The 27,465-nt window shown below is 37.4% G+C and overlaps 1 long non-coding RNA gene and 1 other non-coding gene across 2 annotated transcripts; one reads left to right on the top strand and one right to left on the bottom strand.

Annotated features, from left to right (window-relative positions):
- Nucleotides 1-18,330: 18,330 nt before the first annotated feature.
- LOC130721724 (small nucleolar RNA R71) lies at nucleotides 18,331-18,437 on the bottom strand. The gene has a single exon (XR_009013644.1). It is a non-coding gene; the product is annotated as a small nucleolar RNA R71 (small nucleolar RNA).
- A 5,388-nt stretch (nucleotides 18,438-23,825) lies between these two features.
- Nucleotides 23,826-24,199, top strand: LOC130718528 (uncharacterized). Its single transcript, XR_009012706.1, has 3 exons — nucleotides 23,826-23,898; nucleotides 23,987-24,050; nucleotides 24,137-24,199. It is a non-coding gene; the product is annotated as an uncharacterized LOC130718528 (long non-coding RNA).
- Nucleotides 24,200-27,465: the final 3,266 nt, after the last annotated feature.

Here is a 27,465-nt window from a genome sequence, read left to right on the forward strand (position 1 = left end):
GTCACAGTATTTGAAGATTGAAGAAGGTTAGACTTGAGTTAAAACCATTTGTGGTGCACCAAATAATTAAACTTAAGAGTACGAAGGATAATGGAACAAGATGAGTTGTTCTAGGGTTTTGTTATTTATGAGCAGAGGCGATTGTATGAATGCTACAGAGAGCGAGAACACAATCATACCCACTTTCTTCTCATAGACAAGTTTTGAAATGAATCTTAGTTCCTTAACTCATCATCAGCCTCATCTTTCATTACTTGCAAGCATTGACTTTGCATTTCATTTTGTTGTAACAAATATTATTGACAATACTTATTACTAATTAATGACTCTTTATATTATTGATTGAAGTAATTATTTAATTATTATACTTCTCAATTTCTCATATTCAAATATTTAAACAAAATAAAATACTATAATCAATCAGATGGAGCAAAAAATTAAACAACATAAAATTAAAATAAGTATAGTTTGATGGGTAAGCAGTTTGAAAATTATTTTATTTTTATTTTTATTAAATGGCTAGACATATACGTGAAGGTAAAAACTTATATAATTGAAAAAGTACTCATTTAAAATCATTTATTTTCCAAATTTGAAATAAATAAATCGACTTCTATAATTATTACTTCCATTCATGATTTGTAGCAGACATTAATTCGAGGAGACTACTACACCATTTCTAATATAAGAACAAGAAAAAAGTTACATATACATAATGTTTTAAAACAAGAAAGAAAGAAAGAAAGTTCTCTCACATCTTATAGATTATTTAAAAAAAATTGTTAACTTCTCAATTCCACCCACATAGTTAAGAAATATAAGAATAAAAGAGCGAACAGAGAGAAATAATATGTAAAGTGATATGAAAAGAAGTAAGAGATAAGAAAAAAATTGTGGGTGAAAATAAGATTAAAGTGAAGGTAATAACCGTTGTTCCAGAATTTCAAAATTCTTTAATAAAGTGTTAGTTTTCTTAGTCTATTAAAACTCCTGTTCTTATCATTCAAAATCTTGTATACAAATGTTTATAAGAAGAAGAAAACATGAAGGCATTAAAGAAATGAAGATCTCACCTGAATTCCTTCTTAAATCGCCGACTCCCCTTCAAAAGCGCATAACTGATCAGAGCAACACTGCTGTAAAATTTTTGTTGTTGTGAAATTCTTCAATCAAACTAACCAATATTTATAACAATAAGAGTCCCCTTGAATTTTGCGTGGGGGTCCAAAATATTAATACATCCCCTTAAATTGTGCATATAACAATAAAATTATTTATTACATTGGATTGCGTAAAGGGTTAACGTTGTTATTTCTTCGTTGACAAAATAACAAATAATGATTTAGAAAAAGCCAATACACAGATAGGCTTAGTAATCAAAACCATTGATATTGGGCTAACAAAATGTACTTTAATGTTCAATGTGATACTAAGTGTTTGAGTTCAAGGCCATACTACCAAGCAGACCAATATTTTTCTTATAATGAAATCAAGTAACTGAAAAGTGTGTTAAATATAAAGGTATGCATTAATCCAAAGATATAAAGAGTTTACTAAAATTACACAGATGCAACATACAAAGAAAAAATAGAAAATGACCTTTAAGAAAATAAATTTCTTAGACAAAATAACAAGATTTGAGGTTTTCGAAGGTAGAACCTAGGTTAAAACTGTTTGTGGGATACAAGGTCATTATTCTTAAAAAAAAACAGAAAAATTATATTAAAGAGAAATTCAAGACTACAGAAACCTTCTCTAGAAGAAGGCAAAGCACCAAAGGGGAGCAGCCAAAAAACTTATCCAGCAAAACAAACACAAAGGAAGAGGGGAAAAAAGACCTTCCAAGGGAGAATCAGACAAGCAGTCCTCCACAAACTCGAAGACCTTCCAAGGGAAAACCGGGTAATTATACGTGAGGTACTAAGAATTATGGGACATGATGAGTTGTTTTGGGGTTATGTGATTTATCAGCAGAGGCAATTGCATGAAAGCTACATAGGTTAAGAACACCAACACATTCACTTTCTTCTCAAAGACAAGTGTTGAAGTAAATGTTAGTATCTTAACTCCTCATCTGCCTCATCTTTAAATACATGCTAGCATTGTATTTGCATTCAATTTGGTATAACAAACATTAATGATAATACTAATTACTAATGAATGACTCTTTGTATTATTAATTGTATTAGTTATTAAATTGTTTGACTTATCAGATTGTTATATGTTATATATCTATAATAATACTAATATAATATACATAAAGGAAGAGTTTGTGCAGCCTTGGGGGTAAATCTGTCATTCAACAATTAATTTCAAAACCAATGAAAGCTGGGCATGGATATTTTAGTAAATGTGTAATTTATTTCACCCAGATTCAATCTAAACCATTGATTCCATTGCAAGCTATCCTTCCATTGCCTTTGTTTTCATATGATCGGCTGCTACACTCCCTAAAAGTATCATTTCGACTCTCTAAAATTTACGTTCGCATTCGCTCATTAGTCACATGCGTTCCGTTTCTTTCGCTTCTGTTTATGACTTCCTCAATCTTAAATCGAATGATTCATCCACCCTTCACATCTTGGCTTTCATCTTCTTTATCAGTGAGTTCCATTTTACACCCTTTTAGGGTTTGGGGTCTCTATATCTCCTCATCTTCTTATGTTCCTCTTTCGCTTACTCTAAGACCAAGATTTGGTCATGTAGTACAACTCTATGTTTTGATGATTACATGTTAACTATTGTGTATGAAAAACTATGGTACTCTAACGTTGTTTTCTAAGTGTTTAAATGACAGGCTCTGACTCTGGTCAAAAGAAACTTTCTTAGAAGCCATACTTATGAAAAAATTGAGGAAGAGGGGAGCAATAGTTGGAGCAACTACGATGCTGATATCCAGAAAATGAGGGAAGGAGAACTGGAACTTCACCTCCAATGTTGATATCTGGATGTCCCTGATGGTGGATCAAGATTGAGCACACCACAAGAGTGAAGACGGGATGGATAAGATGGTTATGGATGCAAGAGATTTATTTTTTATGCATCTATTTGTGATGGGGTTGGAACTGGCTATGGTGCGATACATAGAGACCAGGAGGGCATTTTATTGCAGCAGCGACTTAGCTGCAACAATGTGTTTATGAGCCAAAGATTGCAGAAGCACTTGGGACACGTTGGGCTTTGACTTGGACAAGAGGCATGCATTCAATGGACTTTGAATTAGAAACAGATTGTATGTTACTTTTTCATTGTTTGCAAATTTTGATTCTATATTTTTTGTTTTTGTCTTTTTTGCCTTTTCATTCAGCCTTTTGTTTCTTCACTTTTGATATTCAACACCATTAATGTTTCTCTTTGGTTTTTGTCTTTGGTCACAGTTTTTGGGGTTTAAAATGAGTTTGAGGTCCAAGCCCAGATGTAAGCTCTTCAATAGTGTATTTTATGACCTTGCTGGAGATTCTAACTCTCATTTGCTCCTATTTTTTATAATTATATCTGATAAAAGAAATTGGGTGGAAAATTGTTACATAATTGGCCAAAGGACTTGCGAGAAATTGGAGTTTAGCCACTCATCTCTCTTTCTCATTCTCTTCTCAACTATTCTTATAGATGACAGTTTGTGGACTTATTGTTGATTTGTTATTAATATACATGAGAAATTGTATGGTATTATGTTTTTAAAATGACTTGCAAATCCCTCCCTACTAACCACCCTCCTCTTCTGCATTTGTATTTTCGTCTTGCATTTCTTTATCTGCATTGCATGATTGACTTTGGAATAAGGATTTGCAAGCTTCCCATTGTTAATGGCATATGATCAGGAATATAGACTCATGAAACTTTAACTTGGTTTTCAAGAGCTACTATTCTTCGGTTACTTTTTTAGCTTTTGTGGACTCAATTAAAAAGGTTCTTAGATATATATAGGATAACCATTTTCAGCTTTTTCTTGAACTACTCATAAGTTGATGTATCAGCCTTTGTGTGTTAGCTTATACCTGCTATATTCTCTTCCGTTGGGGCCTTAATAATCCCCATTTTACCTGTAATCCATGTATGTAGTAGACATTGGGACTTGGGGTTTTCTTTATGCTTTCCTAGGCAAATTAAAACATTAAGAATGATGATTTTAGTAGTGTGCGGTGCACCTTTTATTGTTGTTATGAATTTTGCTGAATTTGGTATATTAGTTAAAGACTTTGGTTCTTTCCCTTGCTCCTTTATTCTGTCTATCCCGTAGGTGAGTGCTTCAACCCCTCACTCAGTTCATCAATTTGCTTCATTCTTCATATATGCGCTTGAGGAAATTGTTCTCAGAATTACTTTTTAGTCCGTGGTTTTGGAGAATGATTTGCATGTGAATAATTAGTTTTTCTTCCTTGATTGAAAAACAAAACCAGCTTGGATTATTGTGATTGGGATTAAAAACAATAAGGAATAATGAGAACATAGGTTTCTGATTTGGTTCACTTTCTGTATGTTTCCAACTAATCAGTGCTATTCTTAGGAGTGGGATCATATTTCTTACAACTGAGAACATATATCTTGGTTACAGTTTTTGCATTATAGCCATTCATTATGAAGGGAGATTGACTTTTTTTGTCATATTTCTGAGAACATATATCTTGGTTACAGTTTTTGCATTGTTGTCATTGATTATAAAGGGAGATTGACTCTTTTTGTCATATTTCTCCAGCAATAGTGGAAAATAAAAATTCTTTGAGAGTGCTTTATTCTCTTATTTCAGTTTTCTCTAATTTATGTGTTATGTGTTCATAAGGATATTGTTGTTCGAACCAAGTTTCAAACTTTTGGGAAAGCATAACAAAAGTTTTAGTTGTGATTCATCTTCCTAGAGAAAAATCATAAAGTCACTTTAAATTAGAAAATAAAGGTTTCAAGTTACAAAAATGAATGGTCATGACTTGTTCCGTGCTGGAACATAGAGAGGGAAGGTAGTACCCCAAAGTATGAGGAAGATGATGAGATGCTTAGAGAGAGAAGCTCTAACCGCTTAGAGAGAGAAAATGTAACTGAATTTCAATGCTATTATTATTCCGAATGAGCTTAGAGTCCTTTACAATTGGTATTTCCATCCTATTTATAGAGGTGGCGTTGGGCTTTGGCGCCTCTAACTTACCCAAGTGGGCCAGTTGGGCCTCAGGAAGGGAGGCCCAAGATCATGGTGCGTTCCCCGCCCAAGTTCAGGTTTCCTGGGCGAGGGACCCTGGGGCCTCGCCCAGTCCACAAGTCCACAAGACACCGAGCTCGAAGCATGAGAGCTAAGTGTGTCTTTAAGCAAGAAACAAGGCGAAATCCCCGAGAATACTGACTAAGACCTAAGAAAAAACCTTTAAAATCTAAAAGTGAAGAACAATGGCCAACATGGCCTGATAAATAAACCTTTGTAATCAACACTTGAAGGTATGAAAAACGATAGAAAAGGGGTTTGAATAGCGTTTTAAAACTAAAAACTCAACCCACTTGAGATTTAAATAAATCTCTTCAATCACAAAGGATAAAAGTGCAAAGATAAGAGATAAGGAAAGCACACAAATGATTTTATCCTGGTTCACTTGATAAATCCCTCAAGCTAATCCAGTCCACCCGCTAAGGTGATTTCTTCCTTCTTAGAATGAAGGCAACTAATCAGAGTTTTGTTACAACTGCACTTGCTACCTTCAAAGTGACTAACAATACACTGACTTAGCTATCACTAAGATTCACTCTCTTAGTCTTCTCTAGGATCCGATCAACCTTGATCTCCTAAAGGCAAAACAAACAACTGTTTGAAGGTTTTGGGTTTACAAATAAATGCTTCTTGGAAAGCTAATAGTAAACACACTTAGTTCTATTGAAAAAAGATTGCAAAGAAGATTTGAAATATTTTTTGCGCGTGAATAAGTTTCTTAGGCGGCATCTTTCAATCTTCAGCCTCTTTTTATACTCCAAGGATTAGGGTTTGAACGTTGCATGGAAATGCTACCGTTGGAGGGAAGATCTGGGATTTCCAGTTTCTGCTGTGGCTGAATCAGTTAGGTAGGGTCATCAGGAATGATACAATTTCTTTTGAACTTTGGATAGCGACACGACCTTTATCCTTGTTGACTTCTGATCAGAGTGACGCTTCATCTTGGAACTTGTGAAGCTTGATGATCAGAGTCAGAGGGAAGCTTGGATCCTCTGACCTTTGTACCTTCTGCTTCAGGACTCAGAGGAGAAATACTTGGTCTTCAGAGCCAGCTTACTCTTGGACTTCAGAATCTTCACTACTCAGCTTCTGATCCTTCAGAGTGTCTGATCCTTCAGAGCGTCTAGTCCTTCAGAGCGTCTGATCCTTCAGAGCTTTTAGTGAGCTGAATCCATATCAGAGCTTTATGATCTTCAGATCTTCTGAAGCTTGATCTACTATTCAGATTGAACATAGTACGTGCGAAAGCGTTGCAGAGGTTACTCTTTGAACATTGTGCTTCTGAAATATGTGAAGTAGAACCAGAATCTTGGCCTGTCATTTGAACACTCAGAAAACAACGTTAGAGTACCATAATTGTTCATACTTAATAGTTAACTTGTAATCATCAAAACATAGAGTTGTACTACTAGATCAAAACTTGATCTTACAATCTCCCCCTTTTTGATGATGACAAAACCAAATATTTTGATGAATAATTCTTAAACAATAAACTGAATTCACTCAGAGTTTAGAGAATAGAGATAAACTTATCCTGAGGTGAATGGTTTATGTTGCTCATTCTGAATCCAAGTCACAACTTGATTCTGAGCTTAGCTCCCCCTGAATCTAGGACTTAATGAAAATATTAGTAATATCTAGATTCTAAGCTAAATAATACAAGAGTTCAGAGTAAGAATATATGACATAGATGAGATGAAATAATCAGAGCGCATAAGTATTCAGAGTCATGTGCAGAGTGAAGATATCAGAGTCAACTAGTATCACTTCAGAGGAAGTGAAAATATATTCCTTGTATTTGCCCAGTGACACATCTATGGTGATAAAAGTGGAACTCTTAAGTTCTCCAAAAGGAAAAAGAAATCACACTAGCATAGCTTACACATAAAAAACTGGGTTATACTCCCCCTTTTTGTCATAAGCAAAAAGCATGGGGTGTGGAAAACTTAGCTTGAAGTACAAGGTACTCCCCCTTAGAGAAGGTCTAAGTTTAGAAAAGATGGAGAAAATAAAGTAAAAAATTAATGAAAACGTATTTAATTAATGCATATGCAGAAGAGTGAATGAAGAGGTTTAACGTTTACCACCGGCCAAGGAGTGAAGGTAAACTTCTATTACCAATAAATAATCCTCGAGAAACTGCTTCAGCATTAACTTCTGTAGACTGAACTTAGCTTATAAATAGCTGTGAAACCAGATCAGTCTTCACATCTCATTTTCACTTGAACTTAAAATTGCAATGGCATCCGTCATAGCATGCATCGAGCAGTTGAGGAAGAAAGCCTTTGATGAAAATCTCTTCATCAATGTACGCCATCCAGAGGAACCGAGCGTCTATACCCTGACAAACCGGCTATTAGGCATGAGCCTCAGTCCAGAAATGGACAACATCCTCAGACGCTTCCTCAGATTCATGAAAGAAATGCAGTTTTGCTTCCAGAAGGAGCTGGAACTATATGAGGAAATCAGAGCAACAGAGGCGGCTCTGGAGACGGTGGCGGAGGGTCCTGAAAGGCAGGAGCTGCGCCAGAGCTTAGTCCTTTTAGAGCATAGGCAGCATCGTCTGGAGCTTGAGAAAGCGGCGATGTATAGGCAGTGTAGAGAAATGAGGAAGAATCCTCCCTTTTAATGTAGCAATGCTTTGTATGCAATTTCTTATTAATGAATAAAAAAGTTTGTTTGTTGGTTAATGAGTATGTGTGAAAGAGATTTTATGATGAACAAGTATTATGCAACACATAATGAAAACGATAAGAGAATAACCATAACATAGATAAAGAAACTTAGTTCAAGAAAATAAACGAGGAAAAAAAAAATTCACGAAGAAAGTAAATCAACACAGATAAAAACAGAAGAGAAGAGAGTTCCTAAAACTAGGGTTTAGGTGTCCTCCGAAGCAGCTCTGTGCACATTTCTTTCAAACTCTGAAGAAGAACTTCATGAGAGTCAAGCCTTTGTTCAATGATATCAATCCTTGAATCTGACTAAGGTTGAGCAGACGTTGTAGCTTGATCAGAGTGAGGAACTTGAGCAAATGTGGAGGCAACATCAGTAACTGGAACAATTCTAAGTGCTTGATTTCTGAGTGCCTCAGCTTCAGCTTGTAATTTTGTTGCTTGTTCCAGAGCTTGTAACCTTGCAGCTTCACGTTGCTCTGCCTCAATCCGTGCAACTTCTTCTTCTTGTTCTTTCTTCTTTCTAGTTTCTTCAATAACAGTATAGAGTTGTTCTCTCCTCAGCCGTTCATTCAGAGCTTTTCTTCTTCTGAGGCGTTGATTTGCAGCTTCAACACACTTATCTTTTTCAGCATTTAAAAACCCAACCATCACTGGAACTTGGTCAACCATCCAAGAACACAAACGATCCCAGTCTTCAACAACCGTGTCTGGATGCTCACTTAGATCAGTGCGACCATGCACATTACGAACCCTTAAAGATGCTTCATGATTAAATGAGTTGATGCAATCAAGGAGGGTGGTTGGTCCAGAGTAGGTGTAGGGAACAAGAGAGAGGTTTGGTGCAGGTGTTGAAGAGTTATTGCTACTTGCAAGCTCAGAATGAGAACCAATCTGCAGAGTCTGATGTGCAGATATGTTGGTCTCAGGGTTTTGATGAGAGGTTTCAGTCTCAGGGTTTGATGATTTGTCTGGGGAATGATTTGAGACTGATTCATCATTCTCTAGAAGAGGAGAATGAGGAGGAGGAGGTGGAGGAGGCATTGAAGCCAGAGGGACCGCTTGGATTGGGAACTCTAGAGCAACTTGAGGTTCTGGCCTGGGTCCAGAGGAGCGGTTTGGACTTGGAACATTTAGAAAATGTTCAGGATTTTCTGAAACTCTTTCTCTGACAAGTTGAAAGAATCGGCGAGAAGCTTCAGATTTGTTGGAAGGAGAAGAAAAAAGTACATTGGTACGATTGGAAATAGTGGGACAAGGAGAGAGATCTTCTCTTTCAGAGTGTTCCGCATCTGAGTGATCAGAGGGTTGAGGCTCAGAGTTGGATTTCTCAGGGTTTGGCATCTCTTGAACTTGTGTCTCAGAAATTATTGGTTCAGAGGGTTGAGGATTGTATGGAAGAATAATGGGTGAGGTTGAAGCAGAGGTGTTAGCTAGGAGCATTTTCCAGAGGGGTTCTTCCTCAATGGAAGGTTGGAAGAATGAGGCCATAGGGGGTGAAGGATGAGAAGTTGGTTGATTGATTAGTGTGGGTTCAGGATTGGTTTCATCATGAATTGCATCAAGCAAATTTAGATCATCATCTGAAAGAACAACAAACTTACTTGAAGCTCTAGCTGCAGATCTTGTGACTCTGGTAGAAGGTGCAGTTCTAGCAAGCTCATGAGTTGGTTGCAGATGAGTGACTTGAGTCATAATCCTGACCTTCTTGGCCTTCTTCTGAGGCGGTGGTTCATCATCATCATCATCATCAGAGGGATCATTCTCCTCAGGGGCTTCAACTTGCTTTCTCTTGGTCTTCCTCTTCCTGGGAGATTCAAAGTCAGGAGGATCTGGAGGATTCCTGAAGAATTCATCCACATCAATCTCAAAGCCTTGCCGTCTCAAGTCATTAAGGTAGATTCTGATTGCCTCTGGGTCATCAGCCTTGGACCAGAGGGGGTAGTCCTTCAGATGGGTTCTTCTTCTTGGTCTTGCATCAGCAACTTTGACTTCAGCCTTTGTTTCTATCAGACCCATTCTCTTCATGAAAGTAGGAGTGAAGACGTCCCCAGTAATTGTTGTCAAGTCTTCAGTGCATCCTAATCTTTGCAGATCCTTTATCAGTTTGCTCTCAATGAAGAAGTCAGAAAGTAATCTGCCAAAAGGTATGTATTTGATTGCAGACTTGGGTGAAGCAGTGGTTCTTGACTTCTTGATGCACTCCTTCAGATAGGAGAAGAGAAAGTAGGGCAGGCAGACTTTACGGTGCTCCTTGATGAAGAAGAGCAACACCTTCTGAGTGAAGTTGATATAATCTGGAGAGCTTCCCTTAGGCCTTTGATTTATGCAGTTTAGCAGAATCTTGTGCCAGATTCTCAATTCAGGATGAAGATCCTTGGTTTTACAGTCATTTTTCCCTGGCTTCCATGTAGAATAAAGAGCCATGTTGACCGCCTCTTTGGTTTTTGGTTTGACTTTTGATTCTTGAAGCTGGAATCTGTAGCCTTTGCTTGTCTCTGCACCCAGAAGCCTTACAAATGACTTCTCAAAAATGATAATCCTTTTTCCTAGAACAAATGACACCACTTGATGCTCATTGCAGTCACCGTGCTTCCAGAATTCCTTCATGAGTTTATCATAAACTAGACCATGGAGTCTTTGGAAATACCCTTCCCAACCTTGATCTTGAGCTTCAGGACGAAGATCAACTCCATTGTCAGCAATGTTGTCTAGGTCAAATCTCCATTCAGCAAGAACTTGGAGATCTTCTGGAGGGAAGACGCAGGTAACTGCACATCTTCTCTGATATAGGGGAACAACATCTTCTGCATCTTGGACTTGTGGTTGAGCACCCTCATTCGATCTAGAACGCGGAACAGGACCCACTTGCCCTGTTGGAAGACCCACAACCATTCTTGGAAATACTCTTCCATCGGCGGAATCAGACCTTTCACCGGAGTCAGCTCTTTCAGAATTCGCCATTGTTGAAGGTAGGAGGTTTGGGTAGAAGAGAGATGAGTGAAAGCGAGAGAGAATCGAAGAGGATGAGGGTTTTGTAAACAGGAGAGAGAAGCAAAAGACGTGAAAGATGGAGATCGTGTGTGCGTAGTGGTTTTAGAAAGTAACCGTTGTTGATTGTAAAAGCAAAAGTAAAATCAATGGTTGAAAATTAAGAACATCATTATGAACAGTTAATACACAAATCACACGGTGGAGAAAAAGCACATCAACACTCATTACAACAGACTGTCAGCACAGGCACAAGGAACAATGTATCATAGTAACTGACACACGCTTACTGTCTCGTCTCAGAGTAAGCACCAATGGGTACTTAACTTCTGACTGAGTAACCTTCTGAACTAGACATCTTCTGATGAGGAAGCATCATAGTCAGAGGTTCTGATTCATCTTCATACTGGACAAAAGTCCATATTCAGATTTTTCAGTATAAATTTAAATCTATCCTCTGCTAAGGGCTTTGTAAAGATATCTGCCCATTGATGGTCAGTATCAACAAACTTCAGAAGAAGCACGCCCTTTTGAACATAATCTCTAATAAAGTGATACTTTACCTCAATGTGTTTTGCCCTTGAGTGTAAGATTGGATTCTTACTAAGTGAGATTGCAGCAGTGTTATCACAATAAATTGGAATGTTGCTCTCAAGAATTTGATAATCCTCTAGCTGATGTTTCATCCAGAGCATCTGAGTGCTGCAAATAGCTGCTGAGATATATTCTGCCTCTGCAGTGGATAATGCAATAGTAGACTGCCTCTTACTTGCCCATGAGACTAAGTTACTTCCCAGAAATTGAAATTTCCAGAAGTACTCTTTCTTTCAGTTCTATCTCCAGCATAATCAGCATCACAATAACCTGAAAGCTTATACTCTGATGTTTTCTTATACATCAAGCCAAGGTTAGTGGTACCTTTCAGATATCTTAGAATTCTCTTAACAGCAGTTAAGTGAGTTTCTCTAGGATCTGATTGGAATCGAGCACATAAGTGTACACTAAACAGAATATCTGGCCTAGATGCAGTTAAGTATAGAAGTGAACCTATCATTCCTCGATAGAGCTTCGGACAAACTTTTCCACTAGCATCTTCTTTTTCCAGAATGCATGTAGGATGCATAGGAGTCTTAACAATTATTGATTCTGTCATATTGAACTTCTTCAGAAGTTCCTTTGTATACTTGCTCTGATGGATGTAAGTAGCTTCTGGTTTTTGATCAACTTGTATTCCCAGAAAGTACTTGAGTTCTCCCATCATACTCATTTCAAATTCAGCCTGCATCATCTCAGAAAATTCTTTGCAAAGAGATGGATTAGCAAATCCAAATATAATATCATCAACATAAATTTGCACAATTAAGATGTCATCTTTGTAAGTTTTGCAAAAGAGAGTTGTATCTACTTTACCCCTTACAAACTCATTTTCCATAAGGAATGAGCTGAGTCTCTCATACAATGCTCTGGGAGCTTGCTTCAGACCATAGAGAGATTTCTTCAATTTGAAAACATGGTCAGGGTTCTTCTCATCTTCAAAACCAGGAGGTTGGTGCACATATACTTCCTCTGAGATGTATCCATTCAGGAAGGCACTCTTAACATCCATCTGATGAAGAATTATGTTGTGATTCACTGAGAAGGAGATCAGAAGTCTGATTGCTTCCAATCTTGCTACTGGAGCAAATGTTTCAGTATAATCTATTCCTTCTTGCTGACTGTAGCCTTAAGCAACTAGCCTTGCTTTGTTTCTGACTACATCTCCTTTTTCATTCAGCTTGTTTCTGAATACCCATTTGGTTCCAATGATGTGAGCGCCTTGAGGTTTCTTGACAAGGTTCCAAACATCATTCTTGGAGAATTGATTCAGTTCTTCTTCCATTGCCAAAATCCAGTCTTTGTCTTGAAGAGCTTCATCAATTGATTTTGGTTCAATTAGGGATACCAATCCCTTCAGACTAAGTAGAGTCTCTTCAGAGGGTCTGAATGCTGATCTGGTTCTGACTGGTTCATCTTTGTTTCCCATAATCAACTCTTTAGGGTGAGAGGTAACAATTCTGCTCTTCCTTTGAGGCTGTGAATCAGAGGGATCAACTTCCTCCGGAGAGTCTTCCTCTGGCCCAGCTTCCTCTGGAGCTTTGCCTTTGTCAGAAATATTAATACTCATATCTGCAAACTTTTCAACTAGCTTTGACTTATCAGTGTCAAGCTTGTCATCAAATCTAACATGAATAGATTCTTCAATAGTTTTAGCATCAATATTATAAATTCTAAAACCTTTAGATCGTTCAGAGTAACCAAGTAATAGACATTTAGAAGATTTAGAATCAAACTTATGTAATCTATCCTTAGCATTCAGAGCATAGCGAACGTAACCAAAAAGATGAAAATCAGAAATGTTGGGTTTTACTTTCTTCCACAATTCATAAGGAGTCTTATTCAGAATTGGTCTCACAGAGATTCTGTTCTGAATGTAACATGCTGTGTTTACTGCCTCTGCCCAAAAGTGCTTTGCCATGTCAGTTTCTTGAAGCATGGTTCTAGCCATCTCCTGAAGAGTTATGTTCTTCCTCTCAACAACCCCATTTTGTTGAGGAGTTCTAGGACAAGAGAAATCATGTGCAATTCCATAGGAATCAAACAGACTCTCAAACTTGTCATTCTCAAACTCTCCACCATGATCACTTTTGACACGCATAATCCTACAAGCCTTCTCGTTTTGCACTTGGGCAATAAAGGTAGAGAACACAGAATGAGACTCATCCTTGCGGGATAGAAATTTTACCCATGTCCAGCGGCTATAGTCGTCAACAATGACCATCCCATATCTCTTGCCACCTATAGACTCAGTTTTCACTGGTCCAAATAGGTCGATATGCAGAAGTTCCAACGACCTTGAGGTGGAAACAACATTCTTAGCCTTGAAAGGGACTTTTGTAAATTTGCCTTTCTGACATGCTTCACAAAGAGCATCTGAAGAGAACTTCAGAGTGGGTAAGCCCCTGACAAGGTCAAGCTTACACAGCCGAGAAATCTTTCTCATACTGGCATGCCCTAACCGTCTATGCCATACCCATTGCTCTTCATTAACAGAAAGAAGGCACTTTACTTTCTGAGTTTCCAACTCAGATAATCTGATCTTATAAGTGTTGTTCCTCCTCTTGCTGTTAAACAGAACAGAGCCATCGATCTGACTTACAGCCCTGCAGGACTTTTGATTGAAGATAATATCATAACCCTTGTCAGCTAATTGGCTTATAGACAATAAGTTGTGATTTAATCCATCTACTAACAGAACATTATCAATGCATGTACTATTATCAATACCAATAGTACCAGAACCAACAATTTTACCCTTCTCATTTCCTCCAAAGCCAACTTCGCCTCCAGGCTTAAGTTTTAGCTCTTGGAACATACGCCTTTCTCCCGTCATGTGACGCGAGCATCCACTGTCCAGATACCATGACTGGTGTTTCAATGGAGCGATCAAGGATATCTGCAACATAGATAATCTTGTCCTTAGGTACCCATTTTCTGGGTCCTTTCTTGTTAGTTACCCCAGAGGTTCTGATGACCTTGGGTTTCTCAACATGATAATGTAAAGGAATTTGAGCATGATATTTAAGCATAGAAGGAGTTTCCTTTTTACGAGAGGATTTAGCAATTTTAGCAGGCAATGATTCAGGCAAAATGGCACCAGAGGGTACAAACTGTTCATGTAGAGGTTTGGCCTTAGACATAGGAGGCTCATTTCTACTTGGTCCAGAATAGCCAATGCCACTCATCCCATTTCTGCTAACGACATAGATCATTGAAGCCATCAAGCTCCTATCTACGCTTTTAGCTAGGAATCTTTGAGAGGATTTTTCATATTTAGATTCATTCTTTATATCAGAGGCATCACATGCAACAACTTCTTCTAACTTGATAATTTGGTTTTTAAGCACAGAGTTAGAGTTAACTAAAGCATGATTATTTTCTTTCAGTTCAGAAATAATTTTCTCATGTTCAGTAGAAGTTCCATAAACAACAGTTAATTCCTTTTTCAACCTTTTATGCTTAGTCAAGAGAGAGTTATATTTATCTATGATATCAGACAAAGCACATTTAAGTTCAGAGGTTGAGAAGGAAGCGAATACCTCATTTTCATCGTCAGAGTCTGGATCTTCCTCTGATGCTGATTCAGAATTAGTTGCTTCTTTTGACTCTGCTTCTTTGTTCTTGACAATAGCCATGAGTCCTTCAACAACTTCTCCATCAGAGTCAACATCCTCTGACTCTGATTCATTGAAAGTCACCATGAGGCCTTTCTTAGCTTTGAAATGCTTCTTTGGCTTCTTGTCCTTTTTCAGCTTGGGACAATCACTCTTGTAGTGCCCTGATTCTTTGCATTCAAAGCATGTGACTTCCTTTGATGAAGACTTCTTCTGACCAGAGGAAGATTCATTCTTTCCTTTATACTTTCCAGAGCCTTTGTACTTGCTCTGCATGTGCTTCCAGATGCGGTTAAGCCTTCTGGAGATCAGAGTCAGCTCATCCTCATCAGAATCTTCAGAGGCTTCTTCAGATTCTTCTTCTTCTGCTTGGAGAGCTTTAGCCTTTTCAGATTTGGATTTCAAGGCTATAGACTTCTTCTTCTGATCCCGATGTTCAGAACGTTTTAGTTCATGACACTTCAGTGTGCTATGAGTTCTTCCAGACTCATCTGATCAACATCTCTTGTAAGCTCCAAAGAGGTTATCAGAGGCATCCAGCTTTCAGGAAGGCCTCTCAGAATTCTCATGACATGATCAGCTGTTGTGTAGCTCTTGTTGAGAGGTCTAATTTCAGCAATGAGTAGCTGAAATCTGGAGAACATGTCCTCAATGGATTCACTGGACCCCATTTGGAAGGATTCATACTTTCTGATTAAGGCCAACGCCTTTGATTCCTTCACCTTCTTGTTTCCTTCATGGGTCATCTTTAATGAATCAAAGATACCCTTAGCATACTCACGATCTGTGATCTTTTGATATTCTTCGTAAGAGATAGCACTTATAAGAATAGTTCTAGCTTTATGATGTAGTGAGTAAAGCTTCTTTTGTTTTGCAGACATCTCTGATCTTGAGATCTTCTTGCCATCAGCATCAACTGGACGCTCGTAGCCACCCACTATTATATCCCAGAGATCTGCATCAAAGCCCAGAAAGAAGCTTTCAATCCTGTCTTTCCAGTATTCAAATCTTTGCCCATCAAACATAGGAGGCTTTGCACTGTAGACATCTTTTTGCGTTTCAATGGTGGCAGCCATTTTAGCTTTTCACACCGGCCCGGATCACTGAACACTGTTAGGTGTGGTAATCAGAACTTGCGCTCTGATATCAATTGAAGGTATGAAAAACGACAGAAAGGGGGGTTTGAATAGCGTTTTACAACTAAAAACTCAACCCACTTGAGATTTAAATAAATCTCTTCGAACACCAAAGATAAGAGTGCAGAGATAAGAGATAAGGAAAGCACACAAATGATATTTTGTGAGATAGGTCCAGAGTCTTGGTGATGACCCTAGTTTAGTAGTGTTTTTAGGGTCATTTCTTAGTTTGTTTTGAGTCTTTTTGTTGAGTCTCATGTAGTGTTTCATGCATTTTTATCTTTATTTGTGTTTTTACTTGGTTTTGGTAATTTCATAGTTTTATAGGGACCTTTCATGCATTTTAAGTAAGTTTAGGACTTGCATGGTTTTATTGTGTTAATTGAAGGATCTCTTGTACTAATGGGCTCTTTGAGCTTCTGAATATTTTCCTTGGCTTTTTGGTTTTGTTTTCAGATCAGAAACTGAAGGAGAAGGAAGGCCAAGAAGCATGGAATTGAAGGAGGGGTTAAAGAGGCTTGAAGAGGAGTTACAAAGAAGTTAAAAAGTCTTTCCAGCGAGCTTGGAGCGCCTAGGCACTGGGAATTGGCGCCTAGGCGCCAGACACCTCCAGAGAGCATGTTTCTGGGCTGGAATTGGCGCTCAGGCGCTCTGAATTGGCGCCTGAGCGCCCAGACTCGACTATTTTGCCTATAAATTGGTTTTTAGACATTTCTCTTTGAACCTTTTGTGATTTTATCATATTTTCATAAGTTAGAAGAGAGGGTTTGAGTTCTGGAGCTTGAGGAGCTTTCTCTAAGCCCTATGTTTCAGGTTTCATCTTTATCTTCTTGTATGGGTTTCATAGCCATGTTTGGCTAAACCCCTTTTACTTTGGGTTCTTTGTAAGACTTATGATGTTTTAATCTTAATTCCTATTTCTATTCATGATTCCTCTGAGTAAACCCTTGAATCCCATATCCATGCTTTATGTTTCAAGTTAGAACATGTGCTAGCTTTATGCTTTTCTATAATAGAACGGAAGTTTGTTATAGATTAGGGACTTGTTGTGGGATTACCTCTTCTATACTTGCTACGAGGAATAGAGGAAGGGTTGGGGTTTGTTGGCCTGAATTGCATGCTTAATGCCTTTAGCAAATGTTTAGGTTATCAAGGAATTGTGCCTATCTTTTGGCTTGAGAGGATTGTCTATGCCAGGCATCGATAGATGATTGATTAGGCTAGAACATCAAGGAGAGACTCAGAGTTTTGTGGATAGAATAGGTTGATTAGAACTGAATTAGTCAAGCAAGAACCCAAGGCATGCTCACCATTGTTCTCACACACTTATATTTCAATTGCTTGTTAATTAGTCACCTAAACAATCAACCTTAAAACTGAATTTTACTTGCTTTCTTACCGTGAACTCGAGGCTTAAACTGAATTGCCACACCAATTCTCTGTGGTTCGATAAATTAAAACCGGGTAGATTCTGTACACTTGCAGATTGACCAAAGAGTTTTTGGCGCCGTTGCCGGGGAATTGTTTGTGGTTTTTGGTTTAATTTTTTAGTTTGTGGTTTTTTTTTTTTTGTTTTTATCTTTGTCTAGAATTGGTGCTACTAATCTTTCTCTGTTTTAGTGTCACACTTTCAGGTTTGTCTCACAAGAGACACCACCATGGGTGGCCGAATGACGGAGGAGGAGATGCAAGCCCATATTGAGGCCAGAATCCAGGAGGGGATCACCCTCCGAATGCGTGAACAAGAAGTTGAGAATGCCAACCGATGTCTTCGGGAACTCACTTCGGGCTCCATGAGTTTCGACTATCCCGGGAGTATCGTCATCCCCGAAGGAGTGGGGAACTTTAAGTTGAGACCGGCATTCATCAACTTGGTGAGCTAAAACCAATATGGTTGAGGTACTTTGGAAGATCCACATGCTCACATGGAGAGGTTCATCCGGAATTGCAACACTTACCGGGTGAACAATGTTCCGGCGGATGCAATTCGGTTGAGCTTGTTTCCATTTTCTTTGAAGGACACCGCTGAGGAATGGCTGAATTCACAACCTCAAGGAAGTATCACTACTTGGGAGGACTTGGCAGAAAAATTTACATCAAGGTTCTTCCCAAGAGCCCTTTTGAGGAAATTAAAAAAAGACATCATGACTTTTGTGCAAGCCGCTGAAGAGAATCTCTATGAAGCTTGGGAGCGCTTCAAGAAGCTCTTGAGGAAATTCCCTCAACATAATCTCACCCAAGCTGAATTGGTTGCAACATTTTATGATGGTCTACAATACTCTTGGAGGTTTGGCCTAGATGCGACTTTAAATGGGGAGTTCGATGCTCTTCCCCCACAAGCGGGGTATGACTTAATAGAAAAGATGGCAGCGAGAGCCATGAACTCTGAAAATGATCGCCAAACCCGAAGGAGTAAGTTTGAAGTGGAAGCTTATGACAAGCTCTTGGCCTCCAACAAGCAACTCACCAAACAAGTGGCGGAGATTCGAATGCATATTAAGGAGACCAAGGCTATTGGTGCAAGAATGACTTGTGTGGAGTGCAAGTCTTGTGGTGGACCTCATGTTAGTAACTTGTGTACTGTCAATGCTGAGAGCAATGAAGCCAAAGCTATAGCTCAAGGAAGCATAGTTCCATCCTCAAATCATGAACCTCTTGTCCAAATACTTGGCCTGTCATTTGAACACTCAGAAAACAACGTTAGAGTACCATAATTGTTCATACTTAATAGTTAACTTGTAATCATCAAAACATAGAGTTGTACTACTAGATCAAAACTTGATCTTACAATGATTCTTATGGATGACAAGGTAAATCACTTTTTCACATAAACACTATGTTTTACGTTCTTTTGCTTATACTATAAATCGCTTATGTTCTCCTTTTATTGAATTTCAGGGTGTTAAGATTCATGCTTCGGTTAGGAAGACTCTGATATACCGATTCAAATCTTTGCTAAGTGAAGGATGTGTATATCAGATTTCGTTCTTTGGTGTTGGTGAAAGCGGTCGTGATTTCCGACCAACCTCACATCCATTCAAGATCAACTTTGATATTCATACATCTGTGCGCTTGGTTCCCAACAAGGCCATCAACTTAAGCCCGTACAATTTTGTGCCAATATCTGATATAATGTTCAAGGATCTTGATACGTATTTTCTTATTGGTATATACTCTTTTTGTTCCTTTTGATTTTTAAATTACTGTTCTGGGTTTTGGATTAATGTTTCTATGATTTTGCATATGTGATTGGAATTCTCACTGGTGCAAGTGCTGAACAAGAATTCGAAAAAGATGGTGGGAGGCAGAAAAGAATTACTATTGAACTTGACCAAGATGGGTACACCCAATGTTCAAAGCTTATTCAAATTTTATACATCTTTAATTATTAAGCTTTTACGGTTATATAATTTCTCATGCGTCTTAATAGGGCTCAGGTTGAATGCGCCTTTTTTGGAAAGTATGTTGATGAGGTCGTTGGTTGTCTTGAATCTGTTGATGCAACCAATGCTGTTGTTGTTGTGAGTTGTGTCAAAGTAAAGCCCTTTAAAGGTATTTTAAAGTTTCATCTGGTGTCAAATAATTAAAGTGCAGTGACAATTTTTTTGAAAACATTCATAAGTTTTATGTTACAGATAAGACAAGTCTCCAAAATGTTTATGGAGCTACAAAGGTTCTTTTTAATCCTCTCATAGAAGAAGCTGCCCCCCACACATACTTTTGTGGCTTCAACCTCAACACAAAATTAAAAAAATTGAGGATATAGACAAACATGTTTCTGCAGAGCTTCCTAATCCTAAAATTTATCCAAATTTATACAAGGCAGTATCGTCATACATGATGCATGGTCCATGTGGTGTTGTTGACCCTAAGTCAGTTTGCATGGTCGATGGAAAGTGTTCTAAACACTTTTCAAAAAAATTTCAAAATTTCACAACAGTTGATGATAATGGTTATTCAATTTATAAAATAAGAAGAACTGGGATTACAATTTTGAAGAAAGGAGTTCCTCTCGATAATGGTTTTGTTGTTTCTTATAACCCGGTCTTGCTTATGCGCTATCAAGGACACATCAATGTTGAGTACTGCAATAAGTCGAATGCTATAAAATATAACAAAGGGCCTGATAGAGTCAATGTTCAGATATCCGATGGTGGTACCAGTGCTGACAAATCTTAACAACAAGATGAAATCAAACAATATTATGATTGCAGGTAATTTTCCGAGTCACAAATATGTTTTACTCTAGAAATTAATTGAGGTATTTTTTGTTTATTCTTGCATTGAATGCATAAGTTCCTCCAATAAGTGTGCGTGAAAAAAATTAAGTCAGTGTTTAAAACCATTTTAAGATGAAAACATTAAATTTCGTAAGCTAATGTACTGGAAAAAAATGGTAATTTCATTTTATTCATTAAGACTCTGATTTTTCCTTTCTTATATTTAGTCATTAAGAAAGAATAATAATTTAATGTCTAAGAAGAATTTATACAGACTAGTTCCTTAATTTGTGGATTTTAAGGAGTCAATTTATTTTCACTTTAATATCAAAAAATCATTCCATTTATGGTGATGTCTTAAATGTTTGTCAAATGTAAATTCCTATTTTAAGAATGAAAACGAACAGTATTGATTTTTTTCCATTAGTAGAAATATGTGTGGTTGGTTTTACTTGATAAAAAAACATAATTTAAAAATAAAAGGAACACGTCAACTAAGGAGTGAATATTTAAGTTTAAAACGGTAAATTTTTTTGAAAACAAGTACATTATTAGCAGGTACCTAAAATGTGAAGGTATGAAAAACGGTAGAAATGGGGGGTTTGAATAACGTTTTCAGAATAAAACTTCCACCTTAAAGATTTTGGCAAATCTTTCGAGAACAAATAAAGTGCTTAAGATAAGAGATAGAAAAGCACACAAGGATTTTATCCTGGTTCACTTGATGAATCACTCAAGCTAGTCCAGTCCACCCGTTAAGGTGATTTTTTCCTTCTTAGAATGAAGGCAATCCACTAATCAGGTAATTGTTACAACTGCACTTGAAACCTACAAGTGACTAACAATACACTGACTTAGCTCACACTAAGATTCACTCTCTTAGTCTTCTCTAGGATCCGATCAACCTTGATCTCCTAAAGGTAACTAAACAACTGTTTAAGAAAGAATGTTTACAAAGAGATTGCTTCTAAAAAGCTTATAGTAAACACAATGAATTCAAGATGAAAGAATGCTTAGAAAGTTTGAATATAGCTTGCGCGTATGAGATTCTTCCAACCGCGTCTTTCAATCTTCAGCCTCTATTTATACTCCAAGGATTAGGGTTTGAACGCTGCATGGGAATGCCACCGTTGGAGGGCAGGTCTGGAATTTCCAGCTTCTGCTGTGGCTGAGAATGTTAGGTTAGGTCGTCAGGATAGTACATCTGCTTTTGTACTTTGGATAGTGACTTGACCTTAAACCTTGTTTGACTTCTGATCAGAAGATTGCTTCGTGTTGGAACTTGTGAAGCTCGTTGATCAAAGTCAGAGGGAAGCATGGATCCTCTGACCATTGTATCTTCTGATTCTGAACTCAGAGCGAAGTACTTGGTCTTCAGAGCCATTTTGCTTCTGGACTTCAGAGTCTCCACTTTTCAGCTTCTGGATCTTCAGAGTCTTCTACACCATCAGAACATCTGAACCTTCAGAGTGTCTGGGTTGTCAGAACGTCTGGATCTTCAGAACTTTAAGTGAGTGAGTCCATATCAGAGCTTGTTTGGCTTCAGATCTTCTAAAGCATTTCTACTGTTCAGATTGAACATAGATATTGCGAAAGCGTTGCTTGGGTCACTCTTTAAGCACAGTGCTTCTGATTTGTGTGAGATAATATTGAGGTCAGAGCCTGTAAATAGCACACTCAGAAAAACACGTTAGAGTACCATAATTGTTCATACTAAAATGTTAACTTGTAATCATCAAAACATAGAGTTGTACTACTCGATCAAAACTTGATCTTACAAAATGCAGCTACCATATAATGAGTTTATGATTAATATCATTTGAATTTTTTAACTCCTGAAATTAAATGCAGGTACCTTACTCCATGTGAAGCCGCGTGGAGAACATTCGAATATGATATTCATGATAGATGGCCTCCAATGTTGAGATTAGGATTTCATCTTCCAAACCAACAAAGTGTTTTATTCAAAGAGAATGACGATTTGGAAGTTGTGAAGGAAAACTCAACTAAAAAGGGCACTCAATTCTTGGCATGGATGGATGCCAACAAGAAGTACCAAGAGGGGAGAAATCTCACATATGCAGAATTTCCTTCCAAGTTTGTGTACAACAAAAAATCAACAATATGGCTTCCTAGGAAAAGAGGCATTTCTCTTGGTCGATTGCAATTTATTGCTCCTGGAATGGGAGAAAATTACTACGTGCGTGTTTTATTAAATAGGCAAAAAGGTTGTGACAGTTTAAAAAGCATAAGAACTGTAAAGGGTGTTGTTTATCCCACATTCCGCGATGCATGCGAAGCGATGGGATTACTGGAGGATGACCGGGAGTATGTTGATGGAATTTCAATTGCAAGTGAACTTGGTTCCGGATCTCAGCTAAGGAAATTATTTACCAGAATGTTGATGACAAACTTGATTTCCAGGCCACAAGAAGTTTGGAGAAAGTCTTGGACTCTTTTAAGTGATGAGATTTTATATGACAAAAAAAAGCACTCAACATTCCAGGTATTTCATCAATATTAATTTTTTGGCCATAATTAGTAATATTTTCTTTTTTATCCCTTAAGAATTAGTATGCATTTATTTTTTGACATGTATAATAGTCCACTGCTATTACTATTTCTTTCCATATGTTAAGTAAACCAAATAGTATTTACCGTATTTAGAAAATTATGCAGCAATCTAAGAAATGTACTATCATAATTTTTACACATGCTAAAATGTAGAAATTACATACCATATCTATTTTCTAATTTTTATGGAGATACTTTTTTCTTATACTCAAATTAACCTATAATTAGTTTTCCCAATAAAAAAAAACAAAGATTTCCCTACCAAACTCACTATTATTTGTTGCACGTTAAAAAAAATATCAAAAAAAACTATATCAGAGCTTCTATTATCTAAATAAATGTGTCAAGTTTTTATAAAAATACTTTTTCACATGAGTATCGCATTAAAACTACTACCATTTTATAAAAATAATCATAATTTGACATTATCAAAATATGGTGAGTGTGATTAGAAGGAAAAATTAAAGTTATGTAAATGTATTTTCTTTCTCAAAATGAAAAAAAAAATCAATATTTCTCATTTAATTTAATTTTATAATTTTATTTATTTGCCTTATTTCATTTAATTTCCTTCAGATCTTCGTATAGAGGATGAAGAATTACAGAACTTATGTATGATTGAGATTGAAAAAATATTGCAAGGCAATGGAAGGTCACTTAAGGAATTTCCATGTTTACCATACCCTAAATTTTCATAAATTCATAATTTTGAAATTTTCTTTATCTCATGTTGGACTGTATTTGGCAAGGCCTGTCTTTGCTCACGGGCAGCTATATGTCGCACTTTCTAGAGTTAAATCTAGAAAAGGGTTGAAGATGCTCATCATAGATGATGAAGGAGTTGTATCTAACACTACACACAATGTAGTGTATCAAGAAGTCTTCGATAATATTTGACATGTAAGTGTTTATTTATCTTACAATTAATTTCAATTTAAATGGTTGAAATAGGAAAACTGATATGGTTATTCTCTTTATTGTTTTACAGCATAAAAAGATATCAAGCAATTTATTGATCATCTAATTTGAAGGTGTAATGACTTTTCTATAAGGTTAGTTTACCACTTTCAAATTATACACAGTTTATATTTGTATTAGTTACTGATTATTACACTAATAATTTTTTCTTCCTTTCTAGGTTCTATAGCACAAATATGCTTGATTGACAACAAGCTCGGTTATGAAGTCTTTATCATTAATCATGAACTACAATATCGAATAAGGGTTCATGTTGCTGTCATTGTTATGTTTATCTTATTTCAATTTCCATGTAATGCATTACTTAAAAACGTGGTTTTATTACTATTCAAGTGTTGACACTGTGAGGTATCTACAACCTCATCAAATAAATATATTTACTGTGGTCAATTCATCTACATGTTTGTAACATATGTTCGGTTCCATATCTTTTATACATACTGAAAAAAGTCTAAACTAAGTTAAAATACATTACTACTAATTTATCTTTACAATAAATTTAATCGCCGTGCAACGCACGGGTAAAGAACACTACTATACTAAACATATCAACCCAACACACCGTACAATTAACTCAGACACTAACATGCCCAACACATAACATGTTAACCTAATTCTAATCTCCACACACACACAACAACACGTTACATACACACACTTAACTCACGCATACGTACACAACTCAGGAAAGAGGGGAACCGCAGAGGAGAAAGAAAAGAAGAAACAGGGGAGAGATGCAGAGAAAAAGATCGAGGCAGGGAGAAGAAGAGGGAAGAACCGTGAGGTGAAAGTGTGGTTCCAGAGAAGGCTGATTCATCTTTCTATTTCTGTTTTGTATTGAACTTATTTATGACAGCAGAAAATGAACACAGAGGCAGAGAAGAAGAATGAGGAAACTTACTTGATTGAAGAAATATAATTTTGAATTCATGCCCTTTCTCTCTACTTTATTCCAGAATTTTGCTCTCTCTTGTGTCCTTGCTATTTTCACACTACTGGGGATCAATGATCAAAAGGTGTGATCATCAATCCAATGTGTATGTCCTCTGTGTTTTTTCACCAGTTTTCTCTTTTTCCTTTTTCTTCCCCCACCCCCTCCTCTGTTTTGATTCACCTTTTATAGACTCAAAGTACTGCTTGCAAGCTGCTTAGTCATGGTGATGGGCAATTTGCTGAGCATTTAATCAAAGTCTGCAAAATCAGTACTGTCTGCAATTTTCGTTCAAAAATTTCGGCTCCCTATCCTCTGCCTCTCTGTTCTGCAAACCGCCACTGCAAGTGGCTTACTTTGTTCCTTTCCTTTACTTTAATTCCCCTCCTGATCACATGTGACCTGCTTCCCTTTTTTCTTCTGTCTTTTAATGTTTTTTTTCTCATCTTTTTATACTACTAGAAGATAATACAAAGTGAAATTGGATTGGAAACCAACGAGCAACCGCAAAAACACCAAGCGCCTCAAACCCAGCGGGATCCAGTGAAAACCACCCCATGGATCCTCACTGCCACACCAAGGCACTGAAGCAGCCACCACCCCTAGAAAAGTGGCTCGGAGAAGAAAGACTAGCCACACCCACGAAAACCCCTACAACCTACACTGCTAGAACTGAGGAACACACTTCAAAAGAAGAAGCCAGACCACCCCAAACGACCGCAGCCACCGCCAAAATGAGAGCAAAATAGACCGCACCTACTGTCAGCGCTCAAGAAATAAATGACCAGCACATCCTCTGGCACCCCAAACATCACACAGAGAGTACCAAGCGATTCCTAATATTGTTGGAAATATTAGGAAGATAGTTGCGCCTTGTACGAACTACTGCCTTGAAAGCAAAAATTCTGGCAGACCTCTGGTGCAATTCATTACCAGGTTTGCTACCCAAGGTTAACACAGCCACACGCAAGGTATTGTGCACTCAGCACCTAAATGTGTTGGAGTCTCTGCAACAATGCTCAGAATTAACAAAGAGAGGAGGATATTTGTTTGTTTTCTCGCATCCACATTCTATTCCTATTAAGCCCATCTGTTCTACTGCCATTTTATACTTATAGAAATTGTTGGAATCTGTTTTTTACTCCTCCAACGTCTGGTCTTTACCATCAAAGGATAGTCCATTGTAGTTTAAGGCATTAAAATTATAAAAACCAAATACACAATAATGCACATTAACCACAAAAGAAGTTGGATTTACTTAACTCCCTTAATTTTGTTCGATAAATTTGAAACTGATATTTAAAATTGCATGTCATTATATCCTACAATCCCCCCACTAATGGCAAGCAAGTTAAAAAAATGAGTAAAATAATATTTATAACTTTTAACTAAAACAATCTTTAATATCATTCCTACGTAGTGTTCCAGCTGTTCATGCAGCGGGAGAAATGATGACTTTGTGGTGGAAGGATATCTGAATTTGATTGATTTTCTGGTGTTTTTGTGACTAATCTGTTGAGGGTTTTGCAGGTCTATATTGAATGACCATCTAGGCTACTCGTGAAATTTTATTGAATTTTGAGTTGAGGAGTATGGATAGGTATTTTGTCTTGCAAAGGTTGCTTGCTGTGCGTGGACTATAACTATTTTTGGTCAAGGGAAGGATGCTTGACAAGATGCTTACAATTATATATAACCGATAGCCTTGTCTATATATATTGTTCTGCTGTTGGATGATGTTTTAATGCTTAAAAGCTACTGTGACTGCCTCGCTTGCTGTGGATTTAGTGCAATGGAGTTTTGCTGCTGTTTCTATTATGAGTTTAAGTTGTTGGCGTTGTTTTGTTGAGCTGCTGTGGCTTTGCATTTGCATTGGTGAATTAAATCCAGGCCTTGTTGTGCTGATTGGGGTTTTGGTGCCTTTTAATTTATGGTGGTCTGGTTGAAAGTTAGGGGTGAATGTTGCTGTGCATAGCTGCTGCTGTTACTGTTGTGGAATTTTAATGTGCTGAGGTATGTCTGTTATGGTTGCTGGTGCCTGTTGCGAGTGTTGTTATGTACAAACAGAGACTTTGGTTGCTGTTGATGTGCCTGTGTTTGCTGTTGTACTGATATGCTGTTGCTGAAGCTGTTATTGAGTGCTGGTGTTGATGCTTGCTGTTGCTGTCATTTTAAATATGATGCTGCTGTCATAATACAGGTGTTGTTGCTGTTAAAATAAAGAGCTACTGCTGGTTGCTGCAGGTGCGAAAATGGAAGGTTTTTACCGCTGTTGTTGCTGGTTAATAAGGTTGATGTCATAATGGATACCTGGAGATTAACCTGTTGGTGTTTCCGCTGCTGGTGGACGTTTATGTTTTGAGTCTTTGATTTTACACAGTGAGCTAATGGATGTAATATAATTGAATTCCGGTACAGAATGACTATCGCAGGATTGTAGTACTCTTTTTCCTTGTTAGGCTTTTTCCCACTGGGTTTTGCCTAGTAAGGTTTTAATGAGGCTCTATCTTGGGATTTCGTTTGATGTCATTCTGTAGGATGGTGGAGAGTTATTTTGC

The sequence above is a fragment of the Lotus japonicus genome, chromosome 5, assembly GCF_012489685.1.
Source record: "Lotus japonicus ecotype B-129 chromosome 5, LjGifu_v1.2".
Classification (NCBI taxonomy): Eukaryota; Viridiplantae; Streptophyta; class Magnoliopsida; order Fabales; family Fabaceae; genus Lotus; species Lotus japonicus.